The sequence below is a fragment of the Microtus oregoni genome, unplaced genomic scaffold, assembly GCF_018167655.1.
Source record: "Microtus oregoni isolate MIOR12 unplaced genomic scaffold, Mior012 000031F_ref0000149, whole genome shotgun sequence".
Taxonomy (NCBI): domain Eukaryota; kingdom Metazoa; phylum Chordata; class Mammalia; order Rodentia; family Cricetidae; genus Microtus; species Microtus oregoni.
Window position 1 is genome coordinate 13,127,887 of NW_024543090.1, and position 22,641 is coordinate 13,150,527.

General features: G+C 39.6%; 3 pseudogenes; 1 reads left to right on the forward strand and 2 right to left on the reverse strand.

Moving 5' to 3' along the window:
- Window positions 1-4,516: 4,516 nt before the first annotated feature.
- On the reverse strand, window positions 4,517-6,145 carry LOC121465631 (annotated as a pseudogene).
- LOC121465632 overlaps window positions 4,517-22,641 on the reverse strand; it is a 553,860-nt pseudogene continuing 535,735 nt past the window's right edge.
- LOC121465512 lies at window positions 6,783-7,733 on the forward strand (annotated as a pseudogene).

A 22,641-nucleotide genomic window follows, 5' to 3' on the forward strand; every position in this document is an offset into this window, starting at 1 on the left:
AAAATATTCAAATGCTTTGTTGTAATATTTTAAAATGATAATACTAACATTATATACAGGCAAAAAAATTTGTTTCAAATTATTAAACATTCAATTTTATAACCACACCACTTGGTACCTAGACATCCCAAGACTTCCTCCAGTGTTTAGGTTGTTGAGTACCACTGTCCTGCCTACTCTGGTCACCCATGCCTGCACCGTAGCCAACCCTTGGCTTCCACCAGGACTCTCTCTACCTGCAACCACCCACAGGTCCCTTCTGCGCCATCTCCAACAATTATTATAAGTATGTAGCATTTCAAGTTTTTTATATGCATTGATACTAGCAAAACAATATAGATAATGTTTTCATTCTTGTTTTATAGATTAGGGAACTAAAAGACAAAAAGACAATGAGACCAAAGACAACAGCTGGCAAGATCTGAGCTGTAAAACCAAGCAACCCTGTTTTGAATCAAAAAAAAAAAAAAGAAGAACTCTACTGCCTGAAGGAAAGAGAGTCCCTTCATCTGCTCTTATAAATTCTAAGTACATTTTCATATCTACATATAGCACTATAAAATAGTAAGCAAACTACAACTCACTAAAATATGCTATTTGAGATTTACATTCCGTCATTTTAATATATCATCAAATATTTATATCTTTACTATTTGAAGAGGAAAAGATTGAGCAGTAAATTTTATGATAAATAATTTTATTGTCTTTCTTCCTTCTCCTCAAGTGACCCATTAATCACCACATTTTCTGGTTGGCTCTGGCCGAATTTCTGTGGTCCTTGGAAACAATTCCCTTGGTCAAATGTACACAGAATGGCAATTCCAGAATTCTATGACAACACTGAAATGACTTCCCCCGGCTGCTAATTAATTGTCTTTCCCTCTATGGAGGTATTAAACTTGACTTTTTATGCCAAGTAATGGCATAGGCTAGAGTTTATCAGGTTTGGGTTGTCTAACTTATGATAATTCCAACACTGATCCAGGTAGGTTAGATGGATGGAAGCTACCTTTTCGTTATTTTCTATAGTTAGCACACAGCATTCCGAGTTTCATACTGACATTTGTGTCTGTGTGTATTGTGTGTGTATGTCTGTGTGTGTTATACTTTGCTCATTTTGACCTACCTATCCAGCCCTCCCTTGTACCTCTGTCTATCCCACTGATAGAAACTGTCTTTGAGGAAAATTTGAATTTTAAAAGAAACACATAGAGTAGACAAAAACCTAATCAATCAGAAGAAATAAATTTAATGAGGAAATTGCAATATATTACCCATAAATTAAAGTGTATAAGTCAGAGGAATGAACAAAGTCATAGGTGTGCACCATGGTAGAGGTTACTCCATGGGCATTTTCATGGAAGTCTTCCATGTGCATTCAACAAAAGGAATAAAATGAGAGTTAAAGTGTAGCCCGATCGAGAAAATATCAATAATTTTGGACAACAGTAAAGAAACTACGGCCCATATATATGGGTTGAAAGACTGAATTATAATTGTAAATACAATATTTATAGATATACAATAAGCTATTGAGACATATACTCATATTGTATCATCAAACTGAGATTATTGGCAAACAATTGATTAAACATTATTCTTCCTATGTAGTGAAACCTTCAAAACCCTCTCTTTTTACAATTTCATCCAAGTGATGTGTTGTGATTCCTCGGGCCACAGACAGGACACAAAGTGTAGGATAAGCACAGCAAAACAAAATGGGTGGAATGAAAGCAATCCGGACTGATGAGACCAAGAGTCAAACATGCTTGCTCCAGATTTGCCAACAATTTGTTCTGTGACTTTAGCAGGGTCCTTGCCCTTCCCATACCTTTCTTTCTTTAGTTTAGAATCAAAAGAATATCGCAGACATGTAGAAAAGTTTCAGTGGGGTGACAATAGCCTTCCAGTCTGTCCTGGCAGCACTGAGGACTCATGCGGAAGCATGCAGGTCTAAAGCCACTCCACACAACTTCTAGGACACTGAGCAATGTCCTGAATTCTCTCTGTCAATCTCAGGAAAAAGAAACAGTGGAGAAGCTTATCATGATCATATTGAACTCTTTCAAAGACATTTTCTGCACTATACAGAAGCTCTGACTTAATTCAACTTTTTTAATAATTGAGAAAAAAAGTTTACCAAATAAAGAAAGAATACTCAGACTCTTCCTGAGCAGCTTCAAATGTTGATTTTCAACTTTAACAAAAACTCTAGCATGAGCCTGCCCCATCGGTGCTAATTTCACATGATTGAACGACCATTGCCTGTTTATGTTGGCCCAGAGAAGGATGAGCTGCCGTGAGCACAGGAGGGAATGCACTGCTCTGTTGAGGAGTCTGAGTCTCGTCCTGTTACACTTTACACTTTGCAGTGGAAGCGTGAGCAGAGACTTTTGCTTTCTGGTGAAGTCAGGTCTGAGACTTAGAACACTGCAAAGACAGTGTCCTCATTAATTAACTATATTCAGTTAACTATACTGCTACAATCTTGTTTTCGCTAAAGCATCAGATTTGAACTACTTTTCTGCCTTTTTTATTGAAAATGTGTTCTTCTCTGAAACAATACAACCTGACCACAGTCTTCCCTCCAACCTCTTTCTCTACCAGGTCCACTAGCCCTTTGTCTCCCTTCAGAAGAGAGTGGGCCTCCAAGAGACAACACCCAAGCACAACAAAACAAGATACAGGAAGACAAGATGAAAGCCCTCATATGGAGACAAGACAAGGACACCCGATAGGAGGAAAAGAGTCCCAAGAGCAGGCAAAAAGAGTCAGAGATGAATCCACTCCTGGTGTTTAAAATCCCACAAAAACACTAAACATATACACCTGATGTAGACCCTATGCTTTTCACTTAAGTCTCTGTGAGCCCATATACATCCTAATTAGTTGAGACAGTGGGTCATTTTCACCTAGTATCGTCCATCCCCTCTGACTCCCGTAATCATTCCTCCCCCTCCTCCACCACACTCACCAAGTGCAGCCGGGAAAGATCCAATGGAGACCTTCAATTTAGTCTTCCTCTCTCTCTCTCTCTCTCTCTCTCTCTCTCTCTCTCTCTCTCCCCCCCAAAATGTCTGCCTGTAGGTCTCTGCACACCTGCTCCCATCTCTGCCAGAGGATGCCTTTCTGTTGATGACCGTATAAGACATCTATGAGTATAGAAAAATATTATCGGGAAAAATTTCATTTTTTTTCACAAATAGTTTATGGTTCTACCCTAGGTCTTTTGGATATCCAGTCTCTGGTTCCTAGCCATCCCAAGCAGTGTGAAGTGTGGGCTCCCTGTCACATTGATTGGCGACTCCCACAAGTTCTGTACCACCATTGCCCCAACACATCTCGCAGACAGGACAGATTTTTAGGTCCAGGGTTTTGTGGCTGAGTTTGTGTCCACGTTTCTCTTTCAATAGCCTTCAGAGTACCTTCCCTCACCAAAGAGACTAGACCATAGGGGTGAAGGCTCCAAACAGACACAAGCTCAATCTCTCTACATTCAATAAGCTGTGTGGATACTGACCTCTGCAATGGGGTCCGACTGTCAGTTTGAGGACAGCGACCCCTGTCCTAGTATCAGCCTCTGCCCCAATTCTGCCCACTTTTAGTGCAGAGTCAGTCTGCATAACAAATAGAAAGTTTGAAACCTGGGGAGCTGAGATTTAAGTAGAGGCAGAGCATTGACTAACTGGATAGTCCACCAACAATGTCAACACCTGCTTTCCAAATTTTTACAAACTATAATAACTTACCCACTTTTAAACCTCTACTAACTCAAAAGAAAAAAATCACAATATTCTGAGTTATTTACCTAGAATCCTATGTCACACACTGAAGGCATTTTTGAAACACTAAACATGAAAATAGTATTTCAGTAAAATAACATAAAAATTTCTTCCATTGTCTACTTTAGTCACATGAATATATATGTGAATATACTCATGAATTTTGAGTCTTAGAGGTAGAAGTGCTGAACCAAAGCAAACACCAATGTAAAAACTCAGAATGCACTTCAGATTTAACTACTCATTTCTGTCATCAGATGTGAGAATGCTTTCTTCTTCAACCACCCACAAACCTTGATTTGTGTCAAATGTTTCAACTCCTGCCTAATTAATAAGAAAAAGCTGTTATGTTGATATTTTGCATGCATTTAATTTAATTGTAAATGAACTTAGGGATATTTACCTACAAGGAGACAGGTCCTCACTAGATCCTCTGACATGTTCGTTCTCACTTCTGTGAGGAGGATCATGACATACTGCCCTCATTCTGGTTACCTCTTTCACTTGATATTTTTCATTTTTTTTCTTCCAGTGAGCATCAGACAGAATCTGCTCCAGAGTATCCATGGCTTTTTTAATTTCTCCAAGTCACACAGTGAGTGTCTTAAACCTGCATCCTCTGCCACATTTTGTCACCTTGTCATCTCAATACAGAGATAAGACAAATGCCCATCTCTTATCCTGAAATGTGTATATAGGCATTTTAATGTGATCTTATTTAGAATACTAATATCTTTTTTTTTAAGTTACAAATGCTTCCTTTATTACATAAAGCCAGCATTGCTACTTCTAAGTTGAGCTGCTTGTGCATCTACACTGTGTGGTGTTGTGCCTGTGATGTTATCACTTCCAAGTGTCGTTAGGCAGACCCCTGTGAGTGCCATCCGTGGTACTTGTTCCCGTTTCCCACACAGCTGGTAAACTGCTCTAGGGATTTGTGTTCTCCCAGGCCCCAGAGGAAACACTCAACACTCTTCCACATCCTACCATACCAGATGCAGCAGGGTTCCAAAGGAGAAATTAAAGATTGACAGCACCCTGACTTTTTTAAATACACTGCTTTATCATTTTTCATTAATGAAGTAGATTACAATGAAGCCCTAATTTGCAATATAATTAGTTGTTACAAGACACTGAACTTTCCCCTGAGGATATACCATGATTTCTAAGACACAAAGTCACTGTAAGCAGTTTCCCAGCCCAGGGAGCCTCTTGCTGCAGATACAGGGCTGCTTCCTGCATTCCACACTGTGCTCTGGATGGTGTGCTGCAAGGTCAGCGTGATTCTAAGCAGACACAGTTCTGAAGCAGTCTCGTGATGTATCTGATGACTGAAGACTGCCTGGCTTAGTTACTGCTGTTAGTGTATATTAGTGTTGTACACAATAAAGAAAATTATACCTCATTATTTTGTTTAAGCCAAGGAAAAATAGAGAATTTGGATGAAAATTATACATAGATTACAATCAGTTTCCTAAGCAAAGGAAACAAAAGTAACTGCTGAGGTTAGTCAAGATTTAGAGTTCGCTTCACATTGCCTTGTACTGTTTTGTGAACTGTGTTATTAAAATCCTGAGCTCAACAAAATCTTTGTAAGTCACTTCATGAAAATAGGCATTTGGCCAATAAGAATTTAATTCCACACCAATGAAACTTTAGAGGCTAGATTTATGTAGGTGTTGGTGTTTGCACACATCTATAGAATTTTTAGTTTACTATAAAGATGACAAGACAAATTCCCCTCAGTGAGACCCTGGCCTAATATATTTGCTTTACTTCTATAGTGAAAGGATAGTGTTAAACATGGAAGCTTTCAATTGTGGCACTGGCTGATGATCTAAATAGGGGATCCTTCAAAAGCTACGATTAAGGAGCTACCAAGCTTTTCTGCAATACTAGTCCGATTGAGGTCTTCTGGTCCATTTGCTTGATACTCATGCTTTATGCCTTGAAATTTCTTCTTGATGGTGTCCTTCAAGCTCGCATAGATCATTTTGCTTTTCAGAGGTGCATGTTCTGGTGCCCACAAGAAGAACATCAGCTCTTCTTTTCTGGACTCCTTAGTTTCAAAGCTTGCATCATACAAAGCGTAGTGACAATCTTTCTCAGGAAGCATTCCCACAAAATGCTTGAAAGATCGGTTATGGTTTCATCAACATCTCCAACCAAGATCTCTTTGCCTTCTTCAACAACTATGCACAAAAAGTCTGCACTGAGACAAAAAATGACAGCCTTCTTTCTTTTCTTGATTTCTTCTGGCGTGGAGCATTTCCGAACTTTCATGTCATAGAAAATGCGACATACTTCATCCGCAACCTGAACTCCTGAGGCCATGTTCTCTGTGGCGGACTTCGAAACGAGGAGCCTGGCGGCAAAGTATGAAAAGCGTCCTCCGCACGGTAGGAAGACCCGGAGAGAGAGCGCGAGGCAGACGCGACAGCTCGAGCCGAATACTAATATCTTAAGAAATGTCCACAGTCACTTAAGAATTTGACAGTTAGTAACCCAAAAGACTTTTATTTCAGAGTCATCAGAAAGATATGCCTATAATAATATATTCTCAAAATATAACAAATATGGTTATCCAAGTAAATTAAAGGGTTAAATATTGGTATGCTTTGAACACTGGGATATATGAGAGGAATACTATTTGCTTTAGGGGGGATGGAGGAAGTGTTTTTTATACTTTCTTATTTCTGGAAATTAAAAAGTAAATACATCACATTCTTATTTTCATACCTCCAATCCCTTCCATATATTCCCCCCTTGCTTTGCTTCAAAATCATGGCCTCATTTTATTTCACTATTTCTACGTGTGTGTGTGTGTGTGTGTGTGTGTGTGTGTGTGTGTGTGTGTAAGTATGTATAAATACATAACTATCTCCAAAGGCATGTTAGTCTCTCATGTGACTTTGTTAGTTGAGCATTGCTTGTCCTAAACCAGAGTTTCTCATCGCTCTCCTGTTTTAGATGACATGAGGGTTGTCACAGTCAACAGAGGCAATGAGTGAAGCAAACCACTCTGTGGTATCTGAGTTTGTCTTCCTGGGACTCTCCAACTCATGGACAACCTAGCTCTTACTCCTCTTCTTTTCCTGTATGTTCTACGAGGCAAATGTGTTTGGAAATTTTCTCATTGTTCTAACTGTGACTTCAGACCCCCATTTACAGTCCCCTATGTACTTCCTCTTAGCCAATCTTTCCTTTCTCGACTTGATATTTAGCTCCTCCACAGCACCAAAAATGATTTACGACCTTTTCAGAAGGCACAAAACCATCTCTTTTGGGGGCTGTATCACTCAGATATTCCTAATCCATGCAGTTGGAGGCACTGAGATGGTGCTGCTCATAGCCATGGCTTTTGACCGATATGTTGCCATATGTAAGTCCCTGCACTACTTGACTATCATGAGTCCACAAAAGTGCATTTTGGTTTTAGTTGCTTCTTGGATTATTGGCTTCATCCACTCAGTGACTCAGTTGATTTTTGTCATAGACTTACCCTTCTGTAGCCCTAATGAACTAGACAGCTTTTTCTGTGACCTCCCTCGGTTTATTAAACTGGTGTGTATCGACACATATACCTTGGGATTCATGATTACTGCCAATAGTGGGTTCATTTCTGTGGCCTCCTTTTTAATTCTGATCATCTCTTACATATTTATTTTGATGACCGTTCAAAAGAAATCTTTGGGTAGTTTATCTAAGGCCCTCTCCACTCTGTCAGCTCATGTCATGGTGGTCATTTTGTTCTTTGGACCAATAATCTTCTTCTACATGTGGCCGTTTCCAACATTACATCTGGATAAATTTCTTGCCATCTTCGATGTAATTATTACTCTTTTTCTAAATCCAGTGATCTATATGCTTAGGAATAAGGAGATGAAGATGGCCATGAGAAGACTATACACTCGCTTTATGAATTACAGTAAGTTATCATTGCTATACTGAAGATACATGAATATGCAAGTAGAATTTCATGTGGATATGTGCTATATAAACTATGTTATACTTCACCAGAATGTTACTATGTGCTAATATGTGATGTGCCCTTATTCGTTTTCTGCCTGAATTAAATTTGAATATTACTAACTGTTTATACAACAGACTAAAGACAAAAGAGTTTTCCAGTCTTACTCACCAATAAGCTTAATTCACTAAAATGGTCAAAACAATACTGATAACCGCCAAAGCACACGTTTCTAAGGGTCACATTATAAATGGACTGTCTTATTTGAAAATAAAGATTAACTAACATTTGCTTTGTATGATTTGTCACACTCTCCTCATGACTTATTTTCTGTCCCTTCAGCATCTTGTTTATCAGTCATTTGTGTGATAATCTGCTTTTCACAATCCAGTAAGGAATCAGAAACCACATCGGGTTTGGTTGAAAAAGAAAATTCTGATATGAAGAATTGTCTAAGTATAAACTATGCTAAATAGTTTTATATATTCCACACTTTCTTCATCCATTCTTTCATTGAAGGGCATCTAGGTTGTTTCCAGGTTCTGGCTGTTACAAATAATGCTGCTATGAACATAGTTGAACAAATGCTTTTGTCATATGGTAGGGTATCTCTTGGGTATATTCCCAAGAGTGGTATTGCTGGGTCCAGGGGTAGGTTGATCCCGAATTTCCTGAGAAACCAAAACACGGCTTTCCAAAGTGGCTGCACAAGTTTGCATTCCCACCAGCAATGGATGAGGGTACCCCTTCCTCCACAGCCTCTCCAGCAAAGGCTATCCTTGGTGTTTTTGATTTTAGCCATTCTGACCGGTGTAGGATGACATCTCAAAGTTGTTTTGATTTGCATTTCCCTGATTGCTAAAAAGGTTGAGCATGACCTTAAGTGTCTTTTGGCCATTTGAACTTCTTCTGTTGAGAATTCTCTGTTCAGATCAGTGCCCCATTTTTTAATTGGGTTAATTAGCATTTTAAAGTCTAGTTTCTTGAGTTCTTTATATATTTTGGAGATCAGACCTTTGTCTGTTGCGGGGTTGGTGAAGATCTTCTCCCAGTCAGTGGGTTGCCTTTTTGTCTTAGTGACAGTGTCCTTTGCTTTACAGAAGCTTCTCCGTTTCAGTAGGTCCCATTTATTCAGTGTTGCCCTTAATGTCTGTGCTGCTGGGGTTATACCTAGGAAGAGATCTCCTGTGCCCATCTGTTGTAGGGTACTTCCCACTTTCTTTTCTATCAGGTTCAGTGTGTTCAGATTGATATTGAGGTCTTTGATCCATTTGGACTTGAGTTTTGTGCATGGTGATAGATATGGGTCTATTTTCATTCTTCTACAGGTTGACATCCAGTTGTGCCAGCACCATTTGTTGAAGATGCTTTCTTAAGAAAGTGTGGAATATATACACATTAGAGTCCTACTCAGCGGTAAAAAACAATGACTTCTTGAATTTTGCACGCAAATGGATGACAATAGAAAACACTATCCTGAGTGAGGTAACCCAGACCCAAAAAGATGAACAAGGGATGCACTCACTCATAATTGGGTTCTAGCCATAAATAAAGGTCAGTGAGTCTATAATTTGATATCCTAAAGAAGCTAGATAAGAAGGTGAACCCAAAGAAAAACATATAGCTATCCTCCTGGGTATGGGAAATAGACAAGATTGCCGGGCAAAAAATCGGGATCTTGGGGGTGGGGTGGGAGGGGGGAAATGGGAGATGGGGAGAGAAAAGTGAGAAGGGTAGGATGGGGAGAACTTGGGGAAACGGGATGATTGGGATAAAGGAAGGTTGAATAGGGGAGCAGGGAAGCACATATCTTAATTAAGGGAGACATCTTAGGGTTGGCAAGAGACTTGGACCTAGAGGGGCTCCCAGGTGCCCAAGGCAAGGTCCCCAGTTAGTTCCTGGGGCAGCTAAGGATAGGGAACCTGAAATGACCCTATCCTATAGCCATACTGATGAATATCTTGCATAGAACCCTCATCTGGCGATGGATGGAGATAGAGACAGAGACACACACTGGAGCACTGGACTGAGCTCCCAAGGTCCCAATGAGGAGCAGAAGGAGGGAGAACATGAGCAAGGAAGTCAGGACCACAAGGGGTGCACCCACCCATGGAGACAGTGGGGCTGATCTATTGGGAGCTCACCAAGGCCAGCTGGACTGTGACTGAAAAAGCATGGGATAAAACCGGACTCTCTGAATATGGCGGACAATGAGGGCTGATGAGAACCCAAGGACAATGGCACGGGGTTTTGATCCTACTTCATGTTCTGGCTTTGTGGGAGCCTAGCCAGTATGGATGTTCACCTTCCTAGACCAGGATGGAGTGGGGAGGACTTTGGACTTTCCACAGGGCAAGGAACCCTGACTGCTCTTCAGACTGGAGAGGGAGGGGGAGAGGAGTGGGGGCAGGGGGAGAAGGGTGAGAGGAGGGGGAGAGAAGTTGGAGGCTGGGAGGAGGCGGAAATTTTTTTTCAATAAAAAAATTAAAATAAAATAAATCTCTTAAAAAGAAAATAGTTTTATAAAATTGTTTAAAAATAGAATTCTGCATTCAGCCCAGGCACAGGGCAATCCAGGAAGATTTAAATGTTTCTGTTTTCATGCAAAGCAGAGCAAAAGTCAAGAGATGGAAAGAAAGACAATAGAGCGAATATAGTGAGAATGCATTCTCTTCCCAAATTCAATTTTTTCTCTGAGTAAATTTTCTTCAGAATTTTTCTCCTCATGAAGCTCACTTTTTCCACTGAGATCATCAGACCACTCATTACTCTTTACACAATGAGGTGTAAAAATAAAAACTAATTACGTTTCAAATAAAAATCAAACAAAATTTATGACATTTTCATTTCTAACAAGTATTGAGTAATTCATTGAGAGAGACAGAAATCTATGAGCACAGAAGTAGCATTTTTAGGAAGGCAGGAAACAGAATGCACACATAAGGGATAGGAAAATAAATAGGAGGAAGTATCAGAATTATTAAAGCTTAAAATAAATCAGCAGAATTATTGAAAGCTTGGAAGAAGGACAGGTGGCTTGGGCAGACTGGTGATGCCAAAGTGTCAGTTTAAAGAGAGATGAACAGCGAAGGACACAGCCTTGAGGCAGAGGAGCCACGCCTAGTACGTGTCTCCAAGAAGGATTTGACTACTGCTTTGGAATGGAATCAAGGAAACTGAGGTGACATACAGAAAAAATAGAACAGTGGACTCAAACTGTGGGTTGAAAACCCTACAGATGTCACATATCAGATATTTACATTACAATTCCTAACAGTAGCAAAATTGCAGCTATGAAGTAGCAATGAAATACTTTTATGGTTGGGATTCACAACAGCATGAGGAACTGTATTAAAGAGCCAGGCCATTAGGAAGGTTAAGAATCACTGAATAGAGTCTACAAGGAGGAACTGCCAAGAAAGGAAAGTTGGCAAACCCAGCAACTGCATCAGAGAAGGAAGACAATTCTTTTGAGTTGGAAGATTCTGTGGACAGTGCAGTTTCTTAGAAAACTACTGAATTTAAAATAGATCCTAGGGCTATGTTTCACATCAGTTTTAAACTGACTTAGTTTCCATGTTAAGAAAGTCTCAATCCTAAGTATTTGCCCCAGAGTGATTAAAGTAACACATGGACAATACAAATATTAAATCTGTGTGGACAGATTCCTGCTCCTTTCCTGCCATTTCCTTAGCTGTCTGGTGTGCTATCCAACTGCTTTTGCCTGATGAGACCATGTGTATTATTCTCCATGAGTTTTTCATGGTAATCAAATACTTAATTTCAAAAAGTCCTCATGTCGGCTTTCTACTCATTTTTGATAATGTTCAGCTAGAAGCTACTTCCTTTGCTTATCTGTTTTCAAGCTTTAATTGGAAATTAGTTCAGATTCATCAACACTCAGAGTTGGTGCAGATTCTCCTTATAACCCATGCTAACCACCTTTATGTCAACATGACACGAGCTAGAGTTATCTAAAGGAGAGAAACTCAGTGATGAAAATGCCTCCATAAGATCTGGCTATAGGCATTTTTCTGAGTTAGTGATTGACAGAGAGGAGTTCAGCCCATTGTCCATGGTGCCGTTATTGGACTGGAGATTCTGGATTCCATAAGAAAGCAAGCTGATTAAGCCACGGTGAGGAAGACAGTAAATAACACTTCCACATCACCTCCTGCCTCCAGGTTCCGGACTGTTTGAGTTCCTGTCCTGGCTTCTTTCAATAATGAAAGTGTAAACTAAATAAAGCCTTTCCTTCCCAACTTGCTTTTAGGTCATGGTGTTTCATTACAGCAATAGAAACTTTAATAGGATAGAAATTGTACCAGGTTTGTGAGGTATGGCTGCAACAGAGCTGAACAGGGAGTTTTAAGGAGGATTATAGAAAGATTTTGGAACCTTAGGCTACAAAACCATTGAGTTAGCTCTTCTGTAGGAGCTTGGACAAGATGTATGTTGAAGGTACAGCAGACCACAGAGGCCTGGCATATGAAGTCTCAGAGGGATTTTTAAAGACTTTATCCAGGGCATTCACTGTATTGAATTAAGATTCTGAAGTGCTAATTAGCTGGACCTAAAGACTCAGGTGTAATTAACAAGATACCAGAACACCAAAATAAAACCTTTGCTTTCTGGGATAGTTGATGCTGCTCAGCTGGGGCTGAGAAATCAGTGCTAGGTGAGAAGAAACCAGCATCCTTGAGGTGAACTCTTCTGAAAAGCTTTCTTAAGAATCAGCATACATAAGCTGTGTTCCTGACGTGACAAGGTTGTACCTTGTCCTGGCAACTGAACTTGGTGGTGTAAGAGTTGCCCAGGCAGTGCTGTTTTGAAGGTGTGCTATGGTGATAGAGAGCAGTTTCCCCTTGTCACTGTGTGGCAGGGTTAGAGTCCCTGAAGAAAGCACAGGAGAGCCTATGGATGAAAGTACAGCCCAGTTGCAGCAGAAAGCCCCTGGATTTTGGAGATGCCAGTACCATGGGCTGACCACCAAAAACAGCATCAGAAGTGGATTGGAGCCAGCCTGAGCAGAGAAGACAAGGTATGTATGCTGCAGAGGGCAGAGCCAGAGAAGAGACCAAGCCCATGGAGAAGTCCAGAAGATCATGAGTGAACCCCAGAAGTGTCAACTTTCTGGATATGGTTTTGCTCTGTCCAGAGTGTGGTTGTGTCCTGTTCTCCCCACTTGAAGAAAAAAAATTTACTTTAATTTTGATTTTACAAAAGACCACAGTTGAGAGATTTTGATTTTTAAAAGACTTCTAATTTTTTACTGTTAATTAAAGGTATTCATTTATTTTATATCCAGACCAAAGTTTCCCCACCATCTTCTCCTCCCGTTACCTCACCCAACTCCACCCCTTAATCTACTCCTCCTCTGTTTCTGTAGAAAAGGTGACAGGCCTCCCATGGGTGTCAATGAAGCATGGCATATCAAGTTGAGGTAGGACTAAGTTCCCCCTTGTATTAAGGCTGGGCACGGCAACACCGTATGAGGATTAGGCTCCTTGAAGTCAACAAAGCATTGTGTATAGGCCAGACTTCCAGCACCAGGAGGCCCATAAGTAGATAAAGCTACACAATTGTCATACATAGCGAGGGCCTGGGTCACTCCCATGCAGGTTGCCTAACTGTTGGTCCAGACTCTGTGAGCTCCAATGAGCACAGGTAAGTTGTTTCTATGGGTTCCTTTGTGATGATCTTGGCACAACCCTTCCTAGACTGTGCAATCATTCCTCTCTCTCTCTCTCTCTCTCTCTCTCTCTCTCTCTCTCTCTCTCTTTCTTCAGCATGATTCCAGAACTTGGTGCCTGGCTATGTGCTTGGCTGTGGAGGATTTGGGTATTCAATTTCATCAGCTGATTACAGGAGGAGGCCACTTCAGCCTACCTATCCACCAGTGCTAGGAGCCTTAGCTGGGGTCACCCTTGTAGATTAGTGGGAGTTTCCCTTGCACCAGATTTCAACCTTACCCCAAGACTTTGAATTTTAAAGAGAATGAAGTTTTAAGTGTATTTTAAAAGACTGTGGGACTTTAAATTTAGAAATGTTTACATTGTGTAGCAATGTTAATGTGAAGCCTTGGGGAAGAATTAAAAAATAGAAAGGATAGCGTTTAACAATGTTATATTTCTGTGTCAAGCTGAAAGGGGGTCAATTGTGCTGGCCAGTTTTCTATCAACTTGGTACAAGCTGGAATCATTTGAAGAGAGAACCTCAATGAAGAAAATGCCTCCATACAATCTGTCTATAATCATTCTCATAATTAGCGGTTGGTGGGAAAGGACCCAGCCCATTGTGGGTGGTATCATTCCTGGGCTGATGCTCCTGAGTTCTAAAGAAAGCAAGCTGAGTCCATATCCTGACCCACAACTCTGGCAGAAGACCCCTACTCTACCAGAGGCCACGCCAGTACCCAGAATCCCAGGTAAGACCCAGCCTGTAGATCTCCAACATTCCTCAGAATTTGCCCAGTTTTCCCCAACAGTTTGCCTCCCATTGTCATGATTTCCTGGCCCACAACTCTAGCACAAGTCCCCAGCTCTTACCAAATGGCCTGCTGGTACCTGGAACCCCAGAAGCCACACCAATTCACAGAACCTTAAAGGCAATACCAACACCCAAAACCACAGAGGTCATACAGGAGTCACAACCACAGTAGAAATGACATACTGGACCAAAGGACTCTCCTGTCACCAGCACCAAAGACAACTCAGGCCAGAAGACCAGAAGAGGAGACAGTAATCAGGGGTGGACACACCAAACCCACAAAGATAAACTGGGACATTGACACCTATATCCAGATACTTAGAAGCCAGCATAAGAATACAATCAACCTATCCTATCCTATAACCACACTGATGAATATCTTGCATATCACCATAGAACCTTCATCGGGTGATGGATGGAGATAGAGACAGAGACCCATATTGGAGCACCAGAATAAGCTCCCAAGGTCCCAATGAGGAGCAGACGGAGGGAGAACATGAGCAAGGAAGTCAGGACCGTGAGGGGTGCACCCACCCACTGAGACAGTGGGACTGATCTATTGGGAGCTCACCAAGGCCAGCTGGACTGGAACTGAAAAAGCATGGGATAAAACCAGACTCTCTGAACAATGAGGACTGATGAGAAGCCAAAGACAATGGCACTGGGGTTTGATCTTACTTCATGTTCTGGCTTTGTGGGAGCCTAGCAAGTTTGGATGCTCACCTTCCTAGACATAGATGGAGGGGGGAGGACCTTGGACTTTCCACCTGATTGCTCTTCGGTCTGGAGAGGGAGGGGGAAAGGAGTGGGGGCTGGGGGAGTGGAGTTGGAGGAAGGGGAGGGAAATGGAGGATGGGAGGAGGCAGCATTTTTTTTTCCAAGAAAAAAAATAAACAGGAAATGTAGAGGGTCTGATGTGAAATATTATGATATTAAAGTGATGTATTTGCAAAAAAAATACAATCAAAAACACACAATGCAATATGACACCACTAGAAGCCATCGATACTACAGTGAGCCCTGAATATTCCAACACAGCTGAAGCACAAGAAAATGACCTTAAAACCAACTTTATGAAGATAATAGAGGTCCTTATACAAGAAATAAATAAATTTCTAAAGAAATCCAGGAAAACACAAACACTTAGAGAAAATTAATGAATCCCTTAAAGAAATCCAGGAAAACACAAACTAATGAGAGGAAATTATAAATCACTCAAAGAAAGCCAAGGGAAACAAAGAAACAAGTGAAGGAAATGGATGAAACTGTTCAAGACCTGAAAATAGAGAAAGAAACAGTAAAGAAAACAAACCGAGGAAAGCATGGAGTGAACAGGAACTGCAGACATAAGCTTCACCAACAGATGACAAGAGACAGAAGAGAGATTCTCAGGCATAAAGATACAATAGAAGAAAATGGTATTAGTTCCTCTTTAAAAGTCTTGTAGAATTCAGAGCTGAAACCATCTGGTCCTGGGCTTTTTTTGGTTGGGAGGTTTGATGACTGTTTCTATTTCTTCAGCAGTTATAGGTCTGTTTAACTTGCTTATCTGTTCTTGATTTAATTTTAATAAGTGATACTTATCCAGAAAGTTGTCCATTTCCTTTAAGTTTTCCAATTTTGTGGAGTACAGGTTTTCAAAATATGACTTGATGACCCTCTGTATTTTCTCCATGTCTTATTGTTATGTCCCTCTTTTCATTTCTGATTTTGTTAATTTGGATAATCTCTCTCTGTCTTTTGGTTAGTTTGGATAAAGGTTTGTCTATTTTGTTGTCTCTTTGTCTCATTGATTCTTTGTATTGTTTTCTTTGTTTCTATTTTATTGATTTCGGCTCTCAATTTGATTATTTCCTATCGTCTAGTTCTCTTAGGTGAGTGTGTTTCTTTTTGTTCTAAAGTTTTCAAATGTTCTGTTAATTCACTAGTGTGAGATTTTTTTTCCAGCTTCTTTATGTAGGCATTTAGTGCTATGAACTTGCCTCTTAACACTGCTTTCATTGTGTCCCATAAATTTGGGCATGTTGTGTGATCATTTTTGTTGAATTTTAGGAAGTCTTTAATTTCCCCCTTGATTTCTTCCTTGACACATTGATGATTCAGGTGAGCATTGTTTAATTTCCATGTGTTTTTGGGGTTTCTGGAATTGGTATTGCTGTTTACTTCTAGTTTTTAAAGCATGGTGATCTGATAAGGTAAACTGGGTTATCCATTTTTTTTTTGTATTTGTTGAAGTTTGTTTTGTTACCGAGTATGTGATCAATATTTGGAAGGTTCCATGAGGTGCTGAGAAGAAGGCATATTCTTTTCTGTTTGGGTGGAATATTCTATAGATATCTGTTAAGTCCATTTAAGTCATAACATCTGTTGGTTCTCTTATTTCTCTGTTTATTTTTTTGTCTGATTGACCTGTCCAGTGATGAGAGGGGAGTATTGAAGTCTCCCACTATTTGTGTGGGGGGTTTAATATATGATTTAAGCTTTAGAAGTGTTTTTTTGACATATGAGAGTACCCTTGTATTTAGGAAATAGATGTTCAGTATTGAAATTTCTTCTTGATGGATTTTTTTCCTGTGACTAATATGAAATGTCCTTCTTTGTCTCTTTTGACTGATTTTAGCTTGAAATCTATTTTGTTAGATATTAGGATAGCTACACCCGCTGGTTTCTTAGGTCCATTTGATTGGTATATTTTTCCCAACCTTTTACCCCAAGAAGATGTCTGTCTTTGAGGATGAGATGCGTTTCTTGTATGCAGAAGAGGGATGGATTCTGTTTTCATATCCAATCTGTTAGCCTGTGCCTCATTATGGGTGAGTTTATTAATTAACCAATGAAAGCACCAGATAGACAGATGACCCTCCTCCATCAGCTTTTGTCTTATATCTTCCAAACTTCCATTATGTAAACACCTCAGCTAATAAAAGTTTGTGTATATACATGTACATATGATGTGAAAACATATATGTTTGTATATATAATATGATTCATTGATTTTGAGATTTTTTTTGCAATAGAGTAGGATCCCTTCCATTTCAGAAACCAGGCTGCATTTCTTTTATGTTCCTGAAATTTATTTGAGGGTCAGAAGCCTCAGCAACACAAAGCACAAATGAATCTAGAAAAGCATGTGACCAAATTAAGCCATATTGTAGTATCAAGATTTAAACTGACAATAAAAACAACAATGAATAAATGGGACCTCCTGAAACCGAGAAGCTTCTGTAATGCAAAGGACACTGTCATTAAGACAAAAAGGCAACCTACTGAAGGGGGGAAGATCTTCACCAACCCTGCATCAGACAAAGGTCTGATCTCCAAAATATATAAAGAACTCAAAAAACTAGACATTAAAACTCTAAATAATACAATTAAAAATGGGGTACTGAAAAGAGAACTCTCAACAAAAGAAGTTTATAATTTACAATGGCCCTATCATCGATTCTCTACATATGTTTTAGAAAAAGAAACAAATTTTACCTATAAATTTTAGCTTTTATTGATATTTTTAAGAAAAAATATCTTATTCTAGAAAAGGTGAACTGTAAATGATTTGCCTTTTATCTGATCCACCAGGTCTATCCGTTCCTCAATTTGAGCTATTCTAATTGAGTTCTGTTTTTTCTCCGAATATCAAATAATCAATAACAAATTGGCCACCAGGTGGTAGTGGCACATGCCTTTAATCCCTGCACTCAGGAGGCAGAGGCAGACAGATTTATGTGAGTTTGAGGCTAGCCTGGTATACAAGAGCTAGTTCCATGACAGTTTCCAAAGTTACAGAGAAACCCTGTCTCAAATAATAATAATCAATTGGCTCAATATTAACCAGACAGCTGTAACTCTTATCAAATCTAGTTCAGTCACTCATTGTCATGGGACATAGATTATACCATACAGTAAACACTACGGGACATTTTACTCATTTTATCTCTCCATTCCTACCTTCCTGTGGAAATGATACATTACTTTTTACTTTTTAAAAGTATATATTTTAAATCTTATGCAGTTTCTCTTCTTATAAATAAGAAAAACAATAGATCAAAAGGATTTTAAATTAAGCAAAAGATTGTACTGTTCACAAATACGAAATCCCTGTAGTCTGCCTTCTCTCCCCTCCAGTGACCCATTACCAAATTTTTCCTTTGGCTCTGGCCAAATTTCTGTGGTCCTTGGAAACAACTCCCATGGGCAAATGTACACAAAATAACAATCCCAAAATTCTATGGCAACACTTCAGTGTCTTTCCCATGTTGATAATTAGTCGCCTCTCCTCAGTGGAGGTACAACACTTGACTTTTTATGCTAAGCTATGGCACAGGCTGGGGCTCAGCAGGCTTGTGTTATCTAATATGTGATCTTCCCAACACTGATTCAGGTAGGTTAGATGGATGGAAGCTGACTTTCCGTTATTTTCTATAGTTAGCTCACAACATTCTAAGTTTTATATTGACGTGTGTGTGTGTGTGTGTGTGTGTGTGTGTGTGTGTTTGCTCGTTCTGACCTACCTATCCAGCACTTCCTTGCACCTCTGTCTATCCCACTGATAGAACTGTCCTTGAAGAAAATCAGAAATTCAATGGAAACACATTGAGCAGAAGAAAAACCCAATCAACTATAAAAATAAATTCTATGTGGAAATTGCAACATATCAAGTAAAATATACAAATCAGAGGAATGAGCAGTCATGAGATGTTCAGCATGGTAGATATTCCTCCAGTGGCGTTTTCATGGAAGTCTTACATGTGTGTTCCACAAAGGGAATAAAATAAGAATTGAAGTGTAGCCAGGTGGGAAAAATATCAATAATTTTGGAAAACAGTAAAGAAGCTAGGGTTAATATATATATATATGTGTGTGTGTGTGTGTGTGTGTGTGTGTGTGTGTTGAAGGGCTGAATTCTAACTGTAAATACAATATTTATATAGATATACAATAAGCTGTTAAGAGACATACTCATATTGCGTCATCAATATGGGATGATTGGCAAACAATTGATTAAAACTTGATTTATACTATGTGATAAAACCTTCAAAACCTTCTCTTCTTAAAATTTCATCCAAGTGATGTATTGTGATTCCTTGAGCCACAGACAGGACACAAAGTGTAGGACAATCATAAAAAAATAAGGGGGTGGAATGAAATAATAAATAAATCTGGATTGATGAGACCAAGAGGGAAATATACTTACTCAGATTTTCCAACAGTTTGTTCTATGGCTTAAGCAGAGTCCTCACCCTTCCTGGACCTTTGTTACCTTAGTTTAGAATCAAAAAACTGTCACAAACATGCAGCAAAGTTTCACTGGGGTGATAGTAGCCTTCCAGGGTTTCCCAGGAGCACTAAGGACTCATGTAAAAGCATGCAGGTCTAATGTCCTCTCTACATAACTTCTAGGACCCTGAGCAATGTCCTGACCTCTTTCTGTACATCCCAGGAAGAGGATACAGTGGAGAAGCTTCTGGTGATTATATTGAACTCTTGAGGAAATTTTTCAGCACTATCCAGAAACTTCTAATTTACTTCAACATTTTTTTTTCGTAAATGCTTCCTCTTTTTATTTAACGTTAATTTGTAGAGTATTTTCAATGCTAATTTTCAGTGCAAATTACAATAAAGAGTAGGACAGATCTGAGTCATCAGAACTTCGGTAATGCTGTAGCATTTCAAAATATTTCGCTATTTCTAGGGGAAGGTCATGCTACTGAATTATGACAAATTGTCATGAGAAATAATAGAGTACCCAGACATTTTATTTTTTTTAATTTATTTATTTATTAAGGATTTCTGCCTCGTCCCCGCAACCACTTCAACATTTTTTAATAATTGAAAAGAAAAAGTAAATAGCCAGTCTTTTCCTGATCTGTTTCAAATGTTGATTTGTGATTTTAACCAAAACTCTAGCATTATCAGCCTACTCCTTCGATGCTAATTTCACATGATTTAAAGTCCATTGCCTGTTGATGTTGGCCCTGGAAAGGATGAGCTGCCCTGAGCACAGAAGGGAATGCCTTGCTCTGTAGAGGACTCTGAGACTTGTCCTGTTACACTTCACACATAGCAGCGGAAGTGTGAGCACAGACTCTTGCACTCAGATGAATACAGGTAAGACAGTGGAACTGAGGTCTGAATCCTCATTAATAAACACTATTCAGTCTTCAACCTGTTTTCACTGAAGTATTAGATTTAAACTACTTTTCTGCCCTTTTGTTAAATGAAGATGTATTCTGCTCTCAGACAATGCAACCTGTCACAGTTTCCTCTCCCTCGACTGTTCCCCACTCCCTCACCTCTCTTCTTCCCCGGGTCCTCTCCACCAGGTCCCCTCTGCCTTTGGTTCCCTGCAGGAGGGAGTAGGATCCGAGAGACACCAACCAAACATGACAAAACAAGGTACAATAAGAAAAGGCAAAAGCCCTCAAATGGAGGCTGGACAAGGCAACCCTGTGAAAGAAGAGAGTCCTAAGAGCAGGCAAAGGGGTCTGAGATACACGCTCAGTGTTAAAAGTCCCACAAAGACACCTTAACATACACGGAGAACCTGGTGAGGAGCCGTGCAAACCCCACACTTCCCACTTCAGTCTCTCTGAGGCCATATGCACCCACTTAGTTGATTCAGTGGCTCATGCTCTCCTTGCATCCTCCAGCCTCTCTGATTACTACAATCTTTCTTCCCTTCCCCAAGTGCAGAGGGGAAGGACCTGATGGAGGCCCTCAATTTAGACTCTTCCTCCTGCATTTTGTCTGCTGTGGTTGAGCACTCACTCTCATCTACCAGAGGAAGCCTCTCTGATAATGACTGAACAAGGCATCAATCTATGAATATAGAAGAATATTATTAGTAATCATTTTAATGATTTTTCCCCATTCATTTTGATTCTGCCCTAAGTCTCTGGTTCTTAACCATCCCACACAATATAAGGCATGGACTCTCTCTCATGGCATTGACATCAGACATTGGTTGGCTCTTCTCACAAGTTCTGTGCCACCATGGCCCCAGCACACCTTGCAAGCAGGACAGATTTTACGTTGAGGATTTTGTGGCTGGTTTGGTGTCCATGTTTCTCTTTCAGTAGCCTTCAGAGGACCTTCCCTCACCAGAGAGACTAGAACATATGAGTGAAGGCTCCATACAGGCACGAGCTCAAACTCTTTACATTCGGTGAGTTTGTGGATGTTGGCCTCTCAATGATGCCCATTTTCAATTTGAGAAGAGCGACCCTTGTCCTAGTATCAGCTTCAGTCCCAGTTCTGCCCTCCTTTAAAGCATAGTCATTCTGAGAAACAATTAGCAAGTTTCACACCTGGGGAACTGAGATTTAAGTAGATGCAGAGAATTAACCAGCTCGACAGTCCACCAACTATGTCCACAGCTGATTTCCAGATTTTTAAATTAAATTTAATGTGACAAAAGATCCTAGGTAAATAACTCTTCTTAGAATATTGCAATTTTTAAACTTTCAAGTTAACAATGGTTTAAAAGTGAATAAGTTAGTATAGTTTGTAAAAATGTGATAAGCAAGTGTGGACATTGTTAGTGGACATTCCAGTTAGTCAATGTTATGTCTCTACTTTCATGGAAGGCATTTTCAAGACATTGAGCTTGAAAACAGTACTTTAGCCAAAATAACAAAAAAAAATGTTCTTTCACTGTCTACCTTATTCACAGAAACATACATATGAATACACTCTAGAATTTTCAATCTTAGAGACAGAAGTTCTGAACCAAAGCAAAAACACTTATGTAAAAACTCAGACGGCATTTGAAACCTAACCTCTTGATTTCTCTGCAAACAGATGTGAGAATGCTTGCTTCTCCACCAAACCTTGTATTTTGTCAAATATTTAAATACCTGTCTAAATAATAAGAAAAGGCTGTTATGTTGCTATTTTTCCATGTGTTTAGTTGTGAATGAACTTAGGAGTATTTACCTACAAAGAGACAGGTCCTCACCAGATCTTCTGACACGTTCGTTCTCACTTCTGTGTGGAGGATCATGACATACTGCCCTCATTCTGGTTGCCTCTTTTACTGGATGTTTATCATTTTTTTTCTCAAAAAAATGTATCAGACAGAATCTGCTCCAGAGTATTCATGCCCTTTTTTAATTTCTCCAAGTCACACAATGAGTGCCATAAACCTGCATCCTTTGCCCCATTTTGTCACCTTGTCATCTCAATATAGAGATAAGAGAAATGCCCATCTCTTGCCTGGAAATGTGTATACGGGCATTTAATGTAATCATATATTTAATATTAGTATATATTAAAGAATGTTCCAGTTGTGAATACCACCATCACTTAACAATTTCTTCACATTTAATATCCAAAAAGCCTTTAGCTCATAGTCAACTCAAAATTATGCCTGAAATTAGATTTTTAAAATATAACAAATATGTT